Here is a 20,202-nt window from a genome sequence, read left to right as displayed (position 1 = left end):
TCCTCGGAAGACCGTGGATTCATGACGCTGGAGCGGTAACTTCTACTTTGCATCAAAAGCTCAAGTTCATGAGGAACGGTAAGATTGTCACTGTGCATGGTGAAGAAGCATATCTGGTTAGCCAAGTGTCATCTTTCTCTTGTGTTGAAGCAGGGTCCGCTGAAGGGACGTCATTTCAAGGCTTAACTGTTGAAGGTGCAGAGCCCCGGAGGGCTGGTACTGCTATGGCTTCATTGAAAGACGCCCAGAAGGCTGTTCAAGAAGGGCAGGCTGCTGGCTGGGGCAAAGTGATTCAGATTTTGGAAAACAAGCGTAAAGAGGGCCTTGGATTCTCCCCAACCTCTGGTGTTTCAACAGGAACTTTCTACAGTGCTGGGTTCATCAATGCTATTACTGAAGATGCTGCTGAAAGTGGTTACGTGCCTACATTTGTTGTACCAGGAGGCACTGTGAGAAATTGGGAGGCCATTGATGTTCCTTTAGTCATGCATGCTTCCATGTAATGTGTCTTGTTGCTCATGTTTTCTTTGTTTTCAAAATAACAATCCTTTCGCTCTGCCCAAGGCGAAAGTGATATCATTGTAAGGGCATGTTTGTTTCGGCATTGCCGTTATCAATAAAAGTTGTCGTCTTTTTTCACGACTCTTTGTTTTTTACTTTTAGTGCCTTTTTCTTGGAAATAATGGTAATGCCAGAAAAAACCAAAACATCTGTATTTTCTTATTAATTTTAAAAATCTGCATGGAAAAAACATTTTTCTAAAAATCATCCCAATCATATTATGCAGATTGAACCACAATAAACCCGTTGAACACAGTGACCCTATGGTTCCTCCAAATTTCGAATTCCCTGTATATGAAGCTGAAGATGAGGATGATGATGAAGAGATACCGTATGAAATCACTCGACTGCTTGAACAAGAAAGAAGAGCCATTCAGCCTCACCAGAAGTGAAAAAGAAGATTATTCAGCTCCTCCATGATTATCCAGATGTCTTTGCATGGTCCTATGAAGATATGCCGGGTCTAGATCCCAAGATTGTGGAACATCGGATACCGACAAGACCTGAATGTCCTCCTGTCAAGCAGAAATTGAGAAGGTCTCGTCCAGACATGGCTCTTAAGATCAAGGTTGAAGTACAGAAGCAGATTGATGCGGGTTTCCTCATGACAGCTGAATATCCTGAGTGGATTGCCAACATTGTGCCGGTACCAAAGAAAGATGGGAAAGTTCGAATGTGTGTTGATTACAGAGATCTGAATAAGGCCAGTCCAAAGGATAACTTCCCATTGCCTCATATTGATGTGCTTGTTGACAGTACTGCTCAGTCTAAAGTATTCTCCTTCATGGATGGTTTCTCTGGCTACAACCAGATACGGATGTCACCTGAAGATAGAGAAAAGACGTCCTTTATCACTCCATGGGGAACATTCTGTTATAAAGTGATGCCGTTCGGCTTGATAAATGCTGGTGCTACCTATCAAAGGGGTATGACCACTCTGTTTCATGATATGATTCACAAAGAGATTGAAGTATATGTTGATGATATGATTGTGAAGTCAAGTGATGAAGAGCAGCATGTGGTGTATTTGAAAAAGATGTTTGAAAGATTGAGAAAATACAAGCTGCGATTGAATCCTAATAAATGCACATTTGGTGGAAGATCTGGAAAGTTGCTAGGCTTCATTGTCAGCCAGAGAGGCATTGAAGTTGACCCTGACAAAGTCCGAGCCATCAGAGAGATTCCGGCCCCGCGAACTGAGAAGCAAGTCAGAGGTTTCCTCGGACGTCTGAATTACATTTCAAGATTTATATCTCACATGACTACTACCTGCGCACCAATTTTCAAATTGCTAAGAAAGAATCATCCTGTTGTATGGAATGATGAATGTCATAAAGCTTTTGATAGCATAAAAGAATACCTGTTAGAGCCACCTATCCTTGTCCCGCCAGTGGAAGGAAGGCCTTTGATTATGTATCTGTCAGTGTTAGATGATTCAGTGGGTTGTGTTCTCGGTCAGCAAGACGAGACCGGTAAGAAAGAGCATGTTATCTACTATCTGAGCAAGAAGTTCACCGACTGCGAGACTCGGTATACATTGCTTGAAAAGACTTGTTGTGCTTTAGCTTGGGCTGCCAAACGCCTGCGTCATTATATGGTGAATCATACAACTTGGTTGATATCCCGAATGGACCCAATCAAGTACATCTTTGAGAAGCCTGCTGTCACTGGAAAGATCGCACGTTGGCAAATGTTATTGTCTGAATATGACATTGTGTACAAAGCTCAGAAAGCAATCAAAGGAAGTGTCCTTGCTGAGCATCTTGCTTGTCAACCTCTTGATGATTACCAGCCAATTAAATTTGATTTCCCTGATGAAGAGATTATGTATCTGAAAGCAAAAGACTGTGAAGAACCACTGATCAATGAAGGGCCGGACCCCAATAGCAGATGGGGATTGGTGTTTGATGGTGCTGTTAATGCTTATGGTAAGGGAATTGGAGCCATCATTGTAACTCCGCAGGGGCACCACATTCCTTTCACCGCTCGAATAACCTTTGAATGCACGAACAACATAGCTGAATATGAAGCATGCATCTTGGGCATTGAAGAAGCCCTCGATCTGAGAATTAAGCACCTTGACATCTATGGAGATTCTGCACTTGTTATTAATCAGATAAAGGGTGAATGGGAGACTCATCATGAGAAGTTGATCCCTTACCGTGACTATGCAAGACGTCTGTTGACATACTTTACCAAGGTTGAGCTGCACCATATCCCTCAGGATGAAAATCAGATGGCTGACGCTCTTGCTACTTTGTCTTCTATGTTCCGTGTGAACCATTGGAATGACGTGCCTGTCAATGATCATCTTCATCAGAAGCTTCTGTACTTGTGAATTCAAAATTTCTATGAAATGTAGCGGTCATCGTGTTCAATGTACCACCAACCAATAAAATTACCATTTTCCAAGCCTTGTAAATCTTTGGAGTCATGCCTTTGGCTGACTTTCACCCTTTTACATCAATTTGAGCCTGTGCTATTTGTTTGAAACTCTATTTTTCTTTCTACTTTCAATGCTATGTACAAAATATTTTCTTTCTATTTGATGATGTCAATGTCTGAAACAAACATTTTTGAAAATTGAAACATTTTTTTCCTGTCTATTTTGAAAACAAACCTGAGCAATAGGGTGCATTTCAATGAAACATGCATGAATGAATGAGTGTAAATATCTATTTCAATACATGTTACAAACAGGTTACTCCCTAGGATGATCGGTGGTCAATGGCAAGAATGAAAAAACAGAATGAAAAGGAAAAAAATTGAAAAATGAAAATGAAAAGCTCGCTAAGTTGAAAACCCGAAAGGGCGGCTTAGGCAAAAATGAGCACCCCGCTGATTGACAACCTATGAAGGCAATTCAGGCAAAAATGGGGCAATGAAAAGAAGTTATTCCCCGGTGAATCGAAAACCCAAAAGGGCGGTTCAGGCAAAAATGGGGTTTTGAAAATGAAGAATGAAAGAATGAAATTTTGAAAAGCATTGACCACAGATGCGAACATCCAATGTTTACCCAGCACTGACACGCCTAGCAACGACGACCTGTATCCAAGGATCTTCCAAGGTTCCCTCCTCTACAAGTCTTATTGCCCTCAGCCATGGTTTCGATACGTCTCTCAACGACGGTCTCTCCAAAGAGGTTTTCCCCTGTGAATATGTTGCAGCACGAGCCACTACGTGCCCAATCTTCCAATGTTTTGTCTGCCTTTGTGAAACTTCTCTGTCAAACTACAAACCAATCATGCATTTCAAGCATTCATACATGCATAATCATGCATTTTATGTGCTCATACATTCAATAATCTTGTTATACCATACATACATGTTGCATATCCAAACTCTCAACTATCAAATTCAATCCAAATGTCAACTGTCAAATTCAATCTCAATTTCAATTTCAATTCCAACTGTCAAATTCAAATTCAACTGTCAAATTCGATGCAATCTCAACTCTCAAATTCCAATTTCAATTCAATGTCAAATTCGAAGCAATCTCAATTTCAATTCAATTCAATGTCAAATTCGAAGCAATCTCAATTTCAATGTCAATTCGAAGCAATTTCCAATTTCAATTCAATTCAATCTCAAATTCGAAGCAATCTCAATTTCAATTTCAATGTCAATCTCCAATTTCAATCCAATCTCAATGTCAATGTCAATTTCAACTTTCAATTCAATTCCAATCCAATCTTAATGTCAAATGCAACTCTCCAATCCAATGTCAATGTCTATGTCTCAATCCAATTTCAATTTCCAATGTCTCTTTCAATTTCAAATCTCCAATCCAATGTCTATGTCTATGTCTTTGCTCAATCTCAACTTTCAATCCCTCTGCCAACGTCAACTTTCAATTCAATTCAAATCAATGTCAATTCACCCTCAACTTGCTTTTGGGCCAACAAAAATGGTCATGTTTATCTTCAAACCAAGTCAATGACAATTTACTCTCAATTGGTATCTTGCTAAGCCAGACTTTCAATTTGTATCTTGTTACTGGTCAAGTGCCAGGTTCGATCCAAAAAGAACCACTTGTACCTGCTTATATACCTATACTTCCGGACAAACGACAAGTTCGATCTGAAGAACAGTTTGTACCCAGCTTATGCTTTGTTATCGGTCAAACGACAAGTTCGATCTAAAAAGAACAGTTTGCACCTTCCCACATGACGTGGTGATAATCCAACAAGCAAGTTCGATCCAAAGAACAGCTTGTATCTACCCTTTTGTCTATATCTCCAGCCAAACAGCCAGTTCGATCCAAAAGAACAGTTTGTGTCTGTCTATCTGTTTGTATCATCAATCAAGTGTCAAGTTCAATCCAAAGAACAGCTTGTATCTGCCTATATGTCAATGTTTCCGGTCAATCGCCAAGTTCGATCCCAAGAATAGCTTGAATCTATCTCTTGTCTTGCATCCCTTGGTCAAATGGCTAGTTCGATCCAAAGAACAACTTGTACCTTATTTTCTATCCCCTGGTCTGTCCACCCTGTCAATGTCCATCTAAATCCCCAGTGACATGACATGTTCCATGGACTCCAGTCGTTTGTCTTGCATTCATAATCAAAGTATTGCATGGCATTCATATTTTTGAAAATCTGAAAGCGCATTTTTATGTCCAAAAGCAGTGCAAATGTTAATATTTAAGTATCTTCGTCCCGTCAACTCTAAGACTTCGTCTCTTGACTCTCCGGACAAAGAAACTTAAATAGGGGCAGCTGATATACCCTATTTTTGGACCTAAAAATACTAACTCAATTCTTCTTTTCTTGCATTATAAGTCATTTGATATATCTCTGATCAGTTACATCTTTCTCTGCATTTTATTTCAATGTTATTTGCAAAATTCACATGCAAGGGTATTTTAGTCATTTCCTATGTCAAAATTTCTTCCAGTCTTCTAAAATTTTGTTTGAGTCCTTTCAAGGAGTTTGGATAAGTCTCTGTTTCATTCTATGTCAAAATCCATCTCAAAAAATTGCATTTGAAGTCATTTGGAGTCAGTTTTGCCCCTAGGGGCATTTTAGTCTTTTCAAGTGTCAAAGCTTTGTTCAAATCTTAAAAGGTGCCTCTGAGTCTTTCAAGTGGGTTTAAATAAACTTTTGTTTCAATTCCCTGTTAAAAATCCATTTTAAAATTGCATCTGAGTCATTTTCAGTCGTTTTAGCCCCAGGGGCATTTTGGTCATTTCACACGAAATTTTGGCAGAGAGAGGTTACTTTAAAGTACCTCATTTAGGCCATTGGTTCGTTTTAGTCCGTTTTGTCAATTTTAACTGTTCCACTTTACGTTTAGTCAAATTTACCAATTTTAATCCAATTTTATTAATTTTCTTTTTTAGTCCTCAAACTCTTAGTAATTGCATTCAAGTCCTCTTTTCTAATTTCAAGTTTTTTTTCTTTAAGTTTTTTTTCTATTTCGATTTTTTTTAGTCTTCTTAAGTTTTATTTGCAGTCTAGTCCTTTAGTGTCTTTGCAGTTTGGTCCCCAAGAGTTTTAAAATTGCACAAAGGTCCTCAAAGCCAAATTTCCAGCCAAGAAAGAGTTAGTTACGGTCCAGTACAGGTGTCCAAGGCTCATTGGATCAGAATTTTACAAGCTGGCCTATAAATACCAGCCAACTCATCACGTGTCAGAAGAATATACCATTCATTCTTTTACAACTCAGCACAAACACATTTTCACTTTCTCTCTCTCAAACTTTTCGATCAAAACTCTCAAGAAACCCAGAAAAGCTCAAGAACAATGATGAACAAGTTCATCATCTTCAAACCCTAACTGTCCAGAATATCCAAATTCGTACCAAACCAGAACAAAATCCACACCAAATCACCACAAGTTCTCATCAATTTCGTAACACAAGTCTCAATCCAGTAATCACGCAGCAAAAATCATTTCGAATTGGATTTTTTTTCGAAGTTCTCAAAGGTTCCTCGCAAGAACCTTCATCATCGAACTAGTCCCTGCAATTCAAGTGCAAATCCAGTGGATTCACACGATCACAGGGACGAAAAGAGTGAGAAGAAGAAGGATCAGAAACTTTCTCAAGGATTTCCGTTCGAATCTCCACTAAATCCAGGTATATTCAAAAGAATCCTCTCGTCTGCACTTTAAATCATCATCGAAGACTCAAGATTGAAAATAAACGGTGAATCGAAGTGAAAACTTCGAAGAAATCCAAAGAAAATTCGAAACGAAACCCTAATTTGAAAAATCATGAAGATTCACCGTTTGTTTTTCAAATACGAGTTCAATTTCATAATCAGAGAAGAAAATAGAGCATGTTAGGGTTTCGTTTCATGAAAGTTGAAAACATAGAACCGAATGATTCAATCCTAGATCTACTCCGATCTGAGCTTGTTTTCAAGAAAACGTTTTCAAAATCATAAAGAGAAGAGAAAGAGCTTTAAGATGTATTTAGTTCTCAGATCGGAGAAGGTTGAAGCTCCGACGCGGCGGCGCCACCATGGGCCACCACGTCGGAGGAGGAAGGTCTCGTCGGAGAAGAGAGAGTCATTTGCAGACTCTCTCTCTCTAGTTTTTGTCTTAGAGAGAGAAGTAGAGAAGGGAAATGGGTGATGGACCGGTTCAAGGCCTTATATAGGCCAACGAACCGGTTCACCCATGGTTCAACCCATGGTTCCACCCTGACCCGTCCTTAAGCCCAACGTTCTTCTGCCTGTTTTTCCAGTTTTGCTATATCCACCCCCCATTCCTGCATATTCTTGTTTTTTTTTTTTTGATATTTGCACCTCTGTCTGTCCAAATTTGTTTACAAAAAATCCTAAAAATTTTTTTATGTGTTCGTGATATTTTTCTTAACATTTTGGTGACATTTTTTGTGCTAAAACTTGAGAAAAGTATTTGAAGCATTTTTTTCCTTATTTTTGTTAGAATTAGTAATTTTCTTGCACCTTAGTCCAAAAAACCCTTTAAAAAATTCCTAAAAATTCATGAGTGTTTCTTGATAATTTTGTGACCTTTTAGTGTTAATTTTACATAATAAAAATTGGTAAAAGATAATGTGGTGGTTCTCTTACTATTTTTGTGATATTTTGTGCTAAAAATGAATGAAAATTTGCTTGATTTTAATCCCAATTCCTTGATGAACATTTGTGACCTATGCCACTTACTTTTATGGAGTTTTAGCCACTGTTTGTGTTTGATATTGTTGCATAATTGTGAATCTTGGTAGGTTACTTAGTTTACAAGCTACTTGTGTAAATAAATAATGTAAATGTGCCTAAGTTTGCTTCTAAAGTGTCAAGTTAATCATGTTGCCTTAATTCCCATTCCAAAGTCTGATTCTAAACCTTTAAAAATGTGTTGGAATGTGAGGATTATAAGTCACATGAGTCTTGCACTTTATGAGCAAATTTTAGTCATGTTTGCACTCATTTTGCCTTTATTTTGGGTTGTTTTCTATGCTTTGTGTTATAGTGTTTCTCTTGCTTTATTTCTTTTGATATTACCATGTGTTACTAACCATTTCATTTCATGTCTCATATATTTCATAAGCATCCCCATTTCATCCCATATTCATCTCTATTTTTCTTGCAATTTAATTTGTACCAAGGCTTAGAATGTAAAGAATTAGGATATTTTGTATTTTACTTTCATGTCATTTTAATTTCTTGCAAGACCATAGAATGTATCTAGGCCAATGATGTAAAGGACTATGGACTCTAATAATGTACACCGACACAAGCACCGACACATGCACACACACCACTTTAGGTATATAGCTAAAATATGCATGTTTAGATGTATGTTTAGGATTGTATGTTTAGATGTATGTTTAGGCTCTATACTTAGAAAAATCATTTTCCAAAAAATATGAACAATATCACTCAAACCATTTTCAAAATAAACCTTGGGATCAAAATCCCATTGTATTCTCCCTTTTCATTTTCTTAATCAAATTTCAATGAACTTTAATCATACTTAGACCACACTTTGAAAATAACTAATCAAACCCCACTTCTTCTTAATTCTCATGCCTTCAAGGCCTCTCAAGCTCCATTCTTCAAAATTCCAATTTTCAAACTTAAAATCAACCAACAAAAACAAAAACATTTTTGGAAGAGAACTACGGTGGATTTGATCCCTTAAACGGGTACGTAGGCAAGGAACAAAATTCCTTCAATTCAACTAAAATAGAAATCCAAAAACATTCTTCTCCCTCCAATTCTTCACTTAGAAACTCTTAGGTTTAAATAAACACTTTCAAAATAGCATTTAAAAATAGAGCGCGCGCGTAGAAATTAAAGACGGTTCCTATAGGATACTATAGTCGTTATGGGTGCCTAACACCTTCCCGTAGCGAAAACAACTCCCGGACCTCGATTCTCAAGGGTTTTGCTTACTTTTTCCCTTCCCAAGAAAAAATAAGATATCACCGGTTTAAAAGGTTCAAACGTAATCAATGTTTGACACCCGAAAACCAAGATAAAACAGTTTCGGATGAAGAACCTTGTGCTTTCGTCATGATATAAGTGTTTAATGATTGAGAATGACGAATGAAATGAAGTAATTTCTTCTGGAAAAGATGAGGTTTAGAAAAAGGGTTTTTCTGGTTTTTGCTTTGAAGAAGACGAATGAATAGTGAATAGGGAAAGTTTGGAAAGTGGAAAGGTAAAGGTAAAACCTTTGTGTTTTATAGCCTTTTGATCAAGACAGGTGTCAACATCTTGTGTTTGACAGTTTTACAAAAGTGGTAGTTCCCAATGGAACGTGGCCCACTAAGTATGGTGGGGACACCAAGATCTTCTTTTGAAAGGTTTCTTTGCCAGAATGACGTCAGTTGAATTTCAAGCATCGATTAAGTCAAAATATAGGCATTGGGGTCAGAAACATCTTTCTCTCCCTATCGACAAGATGAGTCGACAATGACGTTTCTAGGGGGCAATTTGTTAGCCTATATTTTTAAGGCTATCATTTAATGTGCTGTTAAATGCAGTCAGAGGAGAGTTGACTTCATCATCAAAGAAATGAAGAGTTGTTCTGAAGGTTCTATCGAAGTTGGGCTTGCTGGGAGCACGTGCTTCAGTTCGACGAATAAAAACCATCGAAGGACAGTTATTTTGGATAAGGACAAGCAACAGATATCTCCAGGCGGCACATTCGAAATTCAAATTAGGAAGTTAAGACTTGTTAGTTTTTATATGGTTATAGGTTTGAATTCGAATGTAGGTAGTTATTTCTATTTGTATAAATAGTAGTTTTTCATAGGAATAAAGGGTCGCAATTCAATCATACAAAACTTACACTCAAATTATCCGTATGGAAGCGAGAAATGAGTCACAAGTTGCAATGTATGAATCTGTGTACCAATTTACTTTCGATCAATGCAATTTAAGTTCTTTTTCTTAAACGTCTTTGCATTTTACTTGTTCGTTTTGAACAATTTCTTTGTTTTTATTTAACAACTTCGATTGAAGTCAACTGGGTTGATTTCGATTGCTTTTTATTTTCTTTGTTTTATTTAACATTCAAGAACATTACGGTTTCCCACTAATTACAAAAGCACAAATATGCTCTTAAGATTTACTGGTTGATCTTGCAAGTAACTCTGTTTAAACCAGCGTTTGTTTACCAAAAATCAGCGTAAACAATAGGTTATAATATGATAAATATTATTAAGCCTCGGCCATTAAAGTAGAGCAAAGATAGAATATAACTTCTTACCAAAGTTCATCCATAACCTTTAATTATTCCCCATCATCAATCTATATATAAAAGTTGTCCCAAGCAAACAATTTCGCCCTAATTTTACCTAAACCCTAGCAAATAAAATTCCTGTTTTAACCCTGACCTAAAGCTTAATTACGAAGCAACTATAGCCCTATTTTCCTTAACAACTATACGTAAAACAAACCACTATCCACTATTTTTTCTGCTTAATATTCCTATTTTTTATTACTTAAAAAAATTGTTTACATAACTAATTCCAATAAAAAATGAAAGATGCTACCTGATCCACAATTTTAGCCAGAATGCAAACAAACGTATCATAACTCAAACCCTTCCCCTCCTCCTCTCTCTCATTCTGCGATTCACACTCTTCTCAGAGTTTCACATCCCTCTCCACTTTTTTGATCCAGTTTAGAAGGCATCTCTCTCGCACTCACTCGACTGCTCCGACACCATATTCATCGTCGATGCAACCGATCCTCTCCCTTCACTACCGATGAATCCACTGCCACCGACAATCAATTATTTATATTCCAACTCAAAGTTTGTTCCTCTCTCTCTCTCCATCTCTCATCTTCATTGTCGTTTGTTTTTCCAATCAAATTATTGCTTAGGTTTAACCTAATGTTTTTTCAAGTAAAATTCTTCATCTTATCTGGTTATTGAATTTCAGTAGTATTTATACGATGAATCAATATTTTGTAAATGCACTGTTGCTGATTTCTTCAACCCACAAGGTGTATGTAAAAGTGTTTGAATTATTGAATTTCAATAGTATTTATACGATGAATCAATATTTTGTAAATGCACTGTTGCTGATTTCTTCAACCCACAAGGTGTATGTAAAAGTGTTTGAATGATTGTGTATGAACTATAATATTTGTTGTGTTTTTCCTCTTATTTACAGGTTGTGAAATGTGAAATCATCCATATGGAAGTCAAGTTTGAAGCTTCTATACTTTTTCAGGTGAGGTTCATTTGTAATTTGTTTTCTTATTTTGCAGTTTTTTTTAGATGATCATATAATAGGTTTTTATTTTTTTATTTTTTTGGTGTTTTTCATTTTACAACTAATTGTTTTATGCTAGGTTGATATTACTCTACACTGATATCGATGATTTTATATGTGCCTCTATATCGAGTTTAATGGTGTTTTTTCATTTTACAAGTATTTAGTTTACACTTGGTTGATATCAATCTATATATAAAAGTTGTCCCAAGCAAACAATTTCGCCCTAATTTTACCTAAACCCTAGCAAATAAAATTCCTGTTTTAACCCTGACCTAAAGCTTAATTATGAAGCAACTATAGCCCTATTTTCCTTAACAACTATACGTAAAACAAACCACTATCCACTATTTTTTCTGCTTAAAATTCCTATTTTTTGTTACTTAAAAAAATTGTTTACATAACTAATTCCAATAAAAAATGAAAGATGCTACCTGATCCACAATTTTAGCCAGAATACAAACAAACGTATCATAACTCAAACCCTTCCCCTCCTCCTCTCTCTCATTCTGCGATTCACACTCTTCTCAATATATAAAAGTTGTCCCAAGCAAACAATTTCGCCCTAATTTTACCTAAACCCTAGCAAATAAAATTCCTGTTTTAACCCTGACCTAAAGCTTAATTACGAAGCAACTATAGCCCTATTTTCCTTAACAACTATACGTAAAACAAACCACTATCCACTATTTTTTCTGCTTAATATTCCTATTTTTTATTACTTAAAAAAATTGTTTACATAACTAATTCCAATAAAAAATGAAAGATGCTACCTGATCCACAATTTTAGCCAGAATACAAACAAACGTATCATAACTCAAACCCTTCCCCTCCTCCTCTCTCTCATTCTGCGATTCACACTCTTCTCAGAGTTTCACATCCCTCTCCACTTTTTTGATCCAGTTTAGAAGGCATCTCTCTCGCACTCACTCGACTGCTCCGACACCATATTCATCGTCGATGCAACCGATCCTCTCCCTTCACTACCGATGAATCCACTGCCACCGACAATCAATTATTTATATTCCAACTCAAAGTTTGTTCCTCTCTCTCTCTCCATCTCTCATCTTCATTGTCGTTTGTTTTTCCAATCAAATTATTGCTTAGGTTTAACCTAATGTTTTTTCAAGTAAAATTCTTCATCTTATCTGGTTATTGAATTTCAGTAGTATTTATACGATGAATCAATATTTTGTAAATGCACTGTTGCTGATTTCTTCAACCCACAAGGTGTATGTAAAAGTGTTTGAATTATTGAATTTCAATAGTATTTATACGATGAATCAATATTTTGTAAATGCACTGTTGCTGATTTCTTCAACCCACAAGGTGTATGTAAAAGTGTTTGAATGATTGTGTATGAACTATAATATTTGTTGTGTTTTTCCTCTTATTTACAGGTTGTGAAATGTGAAATCATCCATATGGAAGTCAAGTTTGAAGCTTCTATACTTTTTCAGGTGAGGTTCATTTGTAATTTGTTTTCTTATTTTGCAGTTTTTTTTTAGATGATCATATAATAGGTTTTTATTTTTTTATTTTTTTGGTGTTTTTCATTTTACAACTAATTGTTTTATGCTAGGTTGATATTACTCTACACTAATATCGATGATTTTATATGTGCCTCTATATCGAGTTTAATGGTGTTTTTTCATTTTACAAGTATTTAGTTTACACTTGGTTGATATCAATCTATATATAAAAGTTGTCCCAAGCAAACAATTTCGCCCTAATTTTACCTAAACCCTAGCAAATAAAATTCCTGTTTTAACCCTGACCTAAAGCTTAATTACGAAGCAACTATAGCCCTATTTTCCTTAACAACTATACGTAAAACAAACCACTATCCACTATTTTTTCTGCTTAATATTCCTATTTTTTATTACTTAAAAAAATTGTTTACATAACTAATTCCAATAAAAAATGAAAGATGCTACCTGATCCACAATTTTAGCCAGAATACAAAAAAACGTATCATAACTCAAACCCTTCCCCTCCTCCTCTCTCTCATTCTGCGATTCACACTCTTCTCAGAGTTTCACATCCCTCTCTACTTTTTTGATCCAGTTTAGAAGGCATCTCTCTCGCACTCACTCGACTGCTCCGACACCATATTCATCGTCGATGCAACCGATCCTCTCCCTTCACTACCGATGAATCCACTGCCACCGACAATCAATTATTTATATTCCAACTCAAAGTTTGTTCCTCTCTCTCTCTCCATCTCTCATCTTCATTGTCGTTTGTTTTTCCAATCAAATTATTGCTTAGGTTTAACCTAATGTTTTTTCAAGTAAAATTCTTCATCTTATCTGGTTATTGAATTTCAGTAGTATTTATACGATGAATCAATATTTTGTAAATGCACTGTTGCTGATTTCTTCAACCCACAAGGTGTATGTAAAAGTGTTTGAATTATTGAATTTCAATAGTATTTATACGATGAATCAATATTTTGTAAATGCACTGTTGCTGATTTCTTCAACCCACAAGGTGTATGTAAAAGTGTTTGAATGATTGTGTATGAACTATAATATTTGTTGTGTTTTTCCTCTTATTTACAGGTTGTGAAATGTGAAATCATCCATATGGAAGTCAAGTTTGAAGCTTCTATACTTTTTCAGGTGAGGTTCATTTGTAATTTGTTTTCTTATTTTGCAGTTTTTTTTTAGATGATCATATAATAGGTTTTTATTTTTTTATTTTTTTGGTGTTTTTCATTTTACAACTAATTGTTTTATGCTAGGTTGATATTACTCTACACTGATATCGATGATTTTATATGTGCCTCTATATCGAGTTTAATGGTGTTTTTTCATTTTACAAGTATTTAGTTTACACTTGGTTGATATGTAGTTAGTTTTATAGCCGCAGATGCCAATTTGAAAATAGTTATTGCAATTTGTTTCCACCATCTCACCTTATTTTATTTTTTTCAGCACATCATGGAAGAAGAACAAGAGCACAGTAGTAAAAAGAACTCTCTGGCGGCCGAACACCGATGGAGCCCGATGAACTAAGAGCAATTGTCCTTCAGAATTTTGACATTCATGGTGAGGCCCACTGAAAATCGTACTTACTTTTTTGTAGTTCTAAAGGCTTCTTATTGTCCTCATCTATTTTTATCGTATTTCTTATTTTACAGGTAGGTGTTTATTAAGGTTCTCTCTTTGTAAACTTCAAATATGACACATGGAGTGATTCCCAAAAGCTTAAAAGTTGTTGAAAAGGTAATATATTTGATATTCTGCCACTGTGTATGTGAGTAGATTGAACTCTGGTTTTGTTTGTGCTCTAATTTCCCTAATCACTTCATTTTAGCTTTCAGATTTGACTATTCATATTGGATTTGGAATGTGATTGGTTTATCCTTTGATAACTTGGAACTATTTTAAGGTTGATTTCAAACATATGATAAGTATTTTTCTAACCAAAGGTATTTTTCCTTTTCTGAACGTTATATATTTGAGCTACTGCTTATTATTCAGGAATCTTTTTTTATCTCCTTAAAACTGTACAAAAAAAAAACAAGTTGTATGATTCCTCAACTTCACCTATTTTTTCTGTGAAAGATTCCTCAATTTTGTGAAAGATTCCTCAACTCCTTTCGAGTAATAATTCTTGATCCATTTCCCTTTCTTTTGATTATTGATTTTTATCATCAATGTTAGACTTTTGATTATTATATTAGGTAACTTGGTCTAAACTCTAAATGACAACTTATATAGCATTTTGTTTGTTACTCTGTGTTTTGATTTAATGTTTTTGTCTTATAAATCATGTAAATGATGAAATAGAGACATAAGCATAAACCAAAATTTAATGTTTATTATATAGCATCTATGTGTTGTTACTTCTTTTGAACGTCGTATCTGCCGAATTTTGTGAGAAATTTGCTATGGGCAATGTTAGTAATGTTTTGACAGGCCACAATTTTATGAGGGAATTATACTTTCTTTAGGAAAAACTTCATAATATAACTTATCAATGATTTTAGGCTTATATGTTCTTTACATGTTTTGCCATTGTGTCAAGATTTTCAAGAGCATATGTAATTTCATACAATTTCTAATAATTGAAATTTCCTGCTATTGATGACAATGATTTCATCATTTTAGTGACAATGGAAATTGAAAAGTCGTAACCGACTATATGTTCTGTTTTGGATATTCTTTAAGTCATGTTGACTTAGGTACATTCTTTAAGTCATGTTCTGCTTTGGATATTCTTTCACTCATGATTTGTTTTGGATATTCTTTAAGTCATGTTCTGCTTTCATGCCACAGTAACCGAGAGCTTTCCCTCTCTTCACATTTTCATGGCATCGAATTTGTGAGATTTTTATGCAACTTTTCTGTTTACGTACACTAAATGCCGTTTTTTTATTAAACTAAATGCCTTTTATTATTCTTTTGTAAATTGTAAATCACATATATTGTGTCAGCTTTTAATTTAGTTCCCAAATGTTATTAGTTTTAATTTGGTATCTTATTTGCATTCATAATACTAATATAAGAAAAAAAAAATACATTCAGGAACTGTGATTTTGCTTACCATGGAATTGGCATTCTACAACTGAATGTAGGGACAGACTCATAAACTAGGCATCAAGTTTGTTTCCCTTTGCATAACATATTCTTTACTTAATTATGTTCATGTTTTACAAATCAGGGAACAAAACACTCATTTATAACTCTTAACAATTTTCAAACAAATTTTACAACCTTTTGGTCGAACTTCAATTATAATGTCCCTTTTCTCTAGACAATTAATGGTTAGTAAAAAAAAATCAGAAAAGCCCAAATGCTTGAAACTTTGAGGAACTCTTATTCATAGTAAAGTAGGAAATTCATCAGGTTATTTGCAGTCAAAGGAGCCTATTCTGGAATGACTCATATTGTAACAGATGGATGCTTATGATATTTCTGCTATGTAATTTACAGCTTTAGGCATCAATCTTGACACTGTACTATGTTACTAAAGTAGGAATTATTCAGGTTTTAGTTTTAGAAATCCTGCAGCTGTTGTGGGATTAAACTTGCTCCACATTGAGTGGGATTAAACTTGCTCCACATTGATTAAGTTTAGAAATTCTTGCAGGTTTTAATTTTACGCAGCTGGTACTATTTTAATTTTTGCATATGCAACTGTTTTAATTTTTTCAGGCGAAGACTTGAAATTAACTTGATAATTTTTGTGTTTCTTCCTTTGTTTGAATTGATTGAAATTGAAAAGTAATTATTGTTATTGATTTTCTTTGAATGGATCAGGGATTATGTGGACGGAGGAAGAGCACAAGATGTTTTTGGTTGGATTGCAGAAAGTTGGAAAAGGTGATTGGAGAGGAATCTCAAGGAACAATGTGAAAACAAGAACGCCTACGCAATTTTCATCAAGACATGTAATCAGCTCAACTCATACGTTATATGTGTTGCTTTACTTCGTTTGTATTTAACTGTGAATGGTTAATTTAGTTAGCAATTGTGTGTCCAGGCGAATCCAATTTGTACCATAAGCTTTTGGCCGTTCATGCGTCTTTTTGAACCACTGATGTACAAATCATGCTAGCTACCCTATTTTAATATCCTTGATGTGAAGTCATTTCTCCTGTTAGGCTTATACACTATTTTTCATGAAGACAGGTAAATGTTAAACTAATACGTTCTATGATATCATTTTATCCATGTCTATCTAACTATAATTGGTTAATTTAGTTGGCAGTTGTATGTCCAAGCGTTTTGAATTTGACCCAGAAGTTGTTACCTGTTAGGCGTATTTCAAACCCACTGGTCTAAGAATCATTTGGAGGCATTTGTTGTTACATGACAAGATCTACATAGCATATGAACCAGCTTTCTATTTTATTGTGTTGAGGATGTATTTTGGTGGGCTTTAGTGTTAACTTTGTATGCATTATTTGTCACTATGAGGTTCATTTATTGTACTTTTAACAATATTTAGTTTATATTGCGTTGTTAAAGATATTACGTGTATTATGAATCTCTTAAAATACTGCTGTTAAAATACTGATGTTTAATAGCTCATACTTTAGCCTTTGTAATTCACCACTCATTGTTTTTAGTTTCTACTTTCTCCTAATATCCACCCATTAACTAGAAAAATATTTTTCACTTGATGTTCACGTTGTTAAAACTGGGTGTAATGGGAATTGCTAATGCGTTTTTTGGGACTAAGCTGATACTTAATGGCGATTTACCTGATGTTGCTGCTTGCATGATAGGGTAAGCATTTCCGTTTTTGTATGCTTTGGAATAAAGGCTTATAATAGTGAATACAGATAGAAAGAGATATGTGTAATAGTCAATGCCTGCTTATAGTTCGTTGTTTGTACAAACAATGCCTGCTTATAGTCAACTTCCATTCAACTAAGAGAAAAAAATATATAATCTAATAGTAATATGTTTGGTTTAATTTAGTTGTGGTATAAAACTGTAGTCAATGGATCAAATAGTATACTTTTAATACTTCACGTTTTTGTAAATTTTTTAAATAAAGACGTTAACATTTTATTTGAATATTCTCTTTGATATGCTATAAAGATTTAGTTACATATTGACATGCTTTTAAGGAAAAAATCTTTATAATATTATCTGTCAAAAAAAAATCTTTATAATATTATCAATCCATCGTTGGACATATACTCTACGCCTGTATAGTTTTCATGACCAATTCGCTCATTATAATAAACCATACATCTTTTCTCTTGAAACTTATGTGTTAGTACTTTTTTTTTCTACAACTTAGTGACTTATGAATTTTTTCTACAACTTAGCTACTTGAGTTTCACTGCGCTTTTAATGATATGGTATACTTTTATCAGAATGAAAAATGCATCACTCCAGTTGACCCAAAGTGTTCGCCAAATTTCAACAAATAGCTCTGCATCTCTATCAGATGAGTTGCTCAACACCAAGAGAATGACAATCGAAAGTATGATTGAGTCAACTCAGGTAGCTGTCTATTTTTGAAATTTTTAAATATCGTTTTGGATTCAAGTCAATATACATGTACAAGATTTTTATGCAAAAGGCGATGATTTTTTTTTTACAGGTGTGTCAAGGTTCGGTACTTGCCACTCTATTTGATGTCGAAACTGGTGTTGATTGGTACTTTCGATCATGTGATGAGGACGGCCAAGATACTGATGTGACATCAAATGTGGTGGTCTATAGAGAAGTATTCCGTAATGTGTAGCACTTTGTTTTATAGTATTGTTGTTATTGCATATCAGTGCTATTTTTATGTCGACATACGTTGAATTTTCTTTTCTTCAAAAGACTAAGCCATTAAATTTATATGTTATGTTACTTTAACAAGGTCGATGTCATGGAAATTGTTTAATATAGTACATTAAAAACGTTTGTGGCAATTTATTTTATGAATTGAATTATACTATTTTTCTGATTCAAGTATTTACTTTCATATTTGTGCTATATTTGTTCTTTTGTATGACCCGTGCGTTAGCACGGGTCGATGGTCTAGTTAATACTAAAAAAAACATAACATCACCCTAAACTCATATTGTTAAACTTTGGTAGTCATGATTCGGAGGAAAATCAAAGTCCAAATGTCCATATATTCATTTTTCTTTGCATCGTCCGTATGCATATATACACATGTTAAAAGTCCAATATGTCCAATGTTTCCGGGGAAGGTTCCATATATGGCGAAAGGGTGTTGGCTAAAAAGTATATCCAAAGCTTAATTATTTTACATTCTTTTTATTTAATTTTTTTCATTTTTAAAGATAATGATTTCTAAAATAACCCTCCCCACACTCACACACAACTACATCATATTTTCTTTAAATATATCCAACACAACTTAGTTAAATCATCAAAGCAAAATAATTAAAACTCAATTCTTTTACAAAATTATTTTTCTTGAAAGACAACTTTTCTTTTGGATCCATTAGTACCTATACACAAACTATGATATTCATAAAAGAATTAAGCCTTAAAAATTAATCATATTCTTTTTTTTTAAAACATGGTTTGTTCAATGAAGGAAAATTCTTGATTCTTTAAATAAATTATTCATGATCTAAAGTGTTTTAACCCAACCCATTATAAAATCAAATAGTATATTTTTGTCCAAAAAGAATCACATGGTTCGGCCAACACAAGAAATAAAAGGAGTGGAAAGTACTTTGTTCCTTAAAAAGCCTACTAACTTATAAACTATTATTAGATCAATTGGTTTTTTTTTTTTTTTTAAGAATAATACAATAGCAAAGTTTTGATCATAGAGGAAGTAAAATATAAGGAAGGAATTATTACCTTAATTAGGTTTCTAGGTACCATGAAGTCATAATAGTTTCTAACTCCCAAACACCACCACTTAATTTTCTTCATAATTACTTATAGGAAAACAATAAAAATTGAAGTAGAAAAAGAAGGAAGCTCACGTAAGATAAGGAAAGGAGGGTGAGTGTTTGAATCTTATGTTTAGAGACATGCTAAAACAAATCCAAGCCAAACAATTTTAGGTAATTCATGAGCAACTAGTTTCCATCAAAGAAGGATGAATAAAAGAAAGTGATTTTTAGAGAGAGAAGTATGAAGATAGGAGAAAAAGAAGGGACACGTGAGAAAGGAGAGGAAAGAAGAGTAAATTTTTCATGTGTTATTACCTTTCTCAAGGTTCTTGTAATTTTCATATGTAGAAGGGAGAAGAAAGAAGAAATAAGAATGAAGAACAAGAAAAGAAGGAAGAATGAAGAAAGAATCGTGAAAGAAAAAGAAGAGAAAAGAAAGAAGAGAGAAGAATGAAGAGAGAAGAAAGAAGAAAGAAAAGAGATAGAAGAGAGAAGAGAGATGACGTGAAAGAGAAGAGAATGAAGTGAGAATGAGCAATTTTGTTTGGCATACATATACATATATTTATAACAAAAAAAATTGGAATATGCATGTGTGTGTA

The 20,202-nt window shown here is 34.4% G+C and overlaps 2 long non-coding RNA genes across 2 annotated transcripts; both read left to right on the top strand.

Moving 5' to 3' along the window:
- Positions 1 to 13,323: 13,323 nt before the first annotated feature.
- Positions 13,324 to 14,718, top strand: LOC146898933 (uncharacterized). Its single transcript, XR_015023609.1, has 5 exons — positions 13,324 to 13,462; positions 13,827 to 13,886; positions 14,202 to 14,315; positions 14,408 to 14,492; positions 14,591 to 14,718. It is a non-coding gene; the product is annotated as an uncharacterized LOC146898933 (long non-coding RNA).
- A 1,732-nt stretch (positions 14,719 to 16,450) lies between these two features.
- Positions 16,451 to 17,306, top strand: LOC146898932 (uncharacterized). Its single transcript, XR_015023608.1, has 3 exons — positions 16,451 to 16,663; positions 16,756 to 16,904; positions 16,977 to 17,306. It is a non-coding gene; the product is annotated as an uncharacterized LOC146898932 (long non-coding RNA).
- Positions 17,307 to 20,202: the final 2,896 nt, after the last annotated feature.

The sequence above is a fragment of the Medicago sativa genome, chromosome 8 (genome assembly GCF_051527215.1).
Source record: "Medicago sativa cultivar Bolivia chromosome 8, Bolivia_mono, whole genome shotgun sequence".
NCBI lineage: Eukaryota > Viridiplantae > Streptophyta > Magnoliopsida > Fabales > Fabaceae > Medicago > Medicago sativa.
This window is presented reverse-complemented; position numbering and strand designations above follow the sequence as displayed.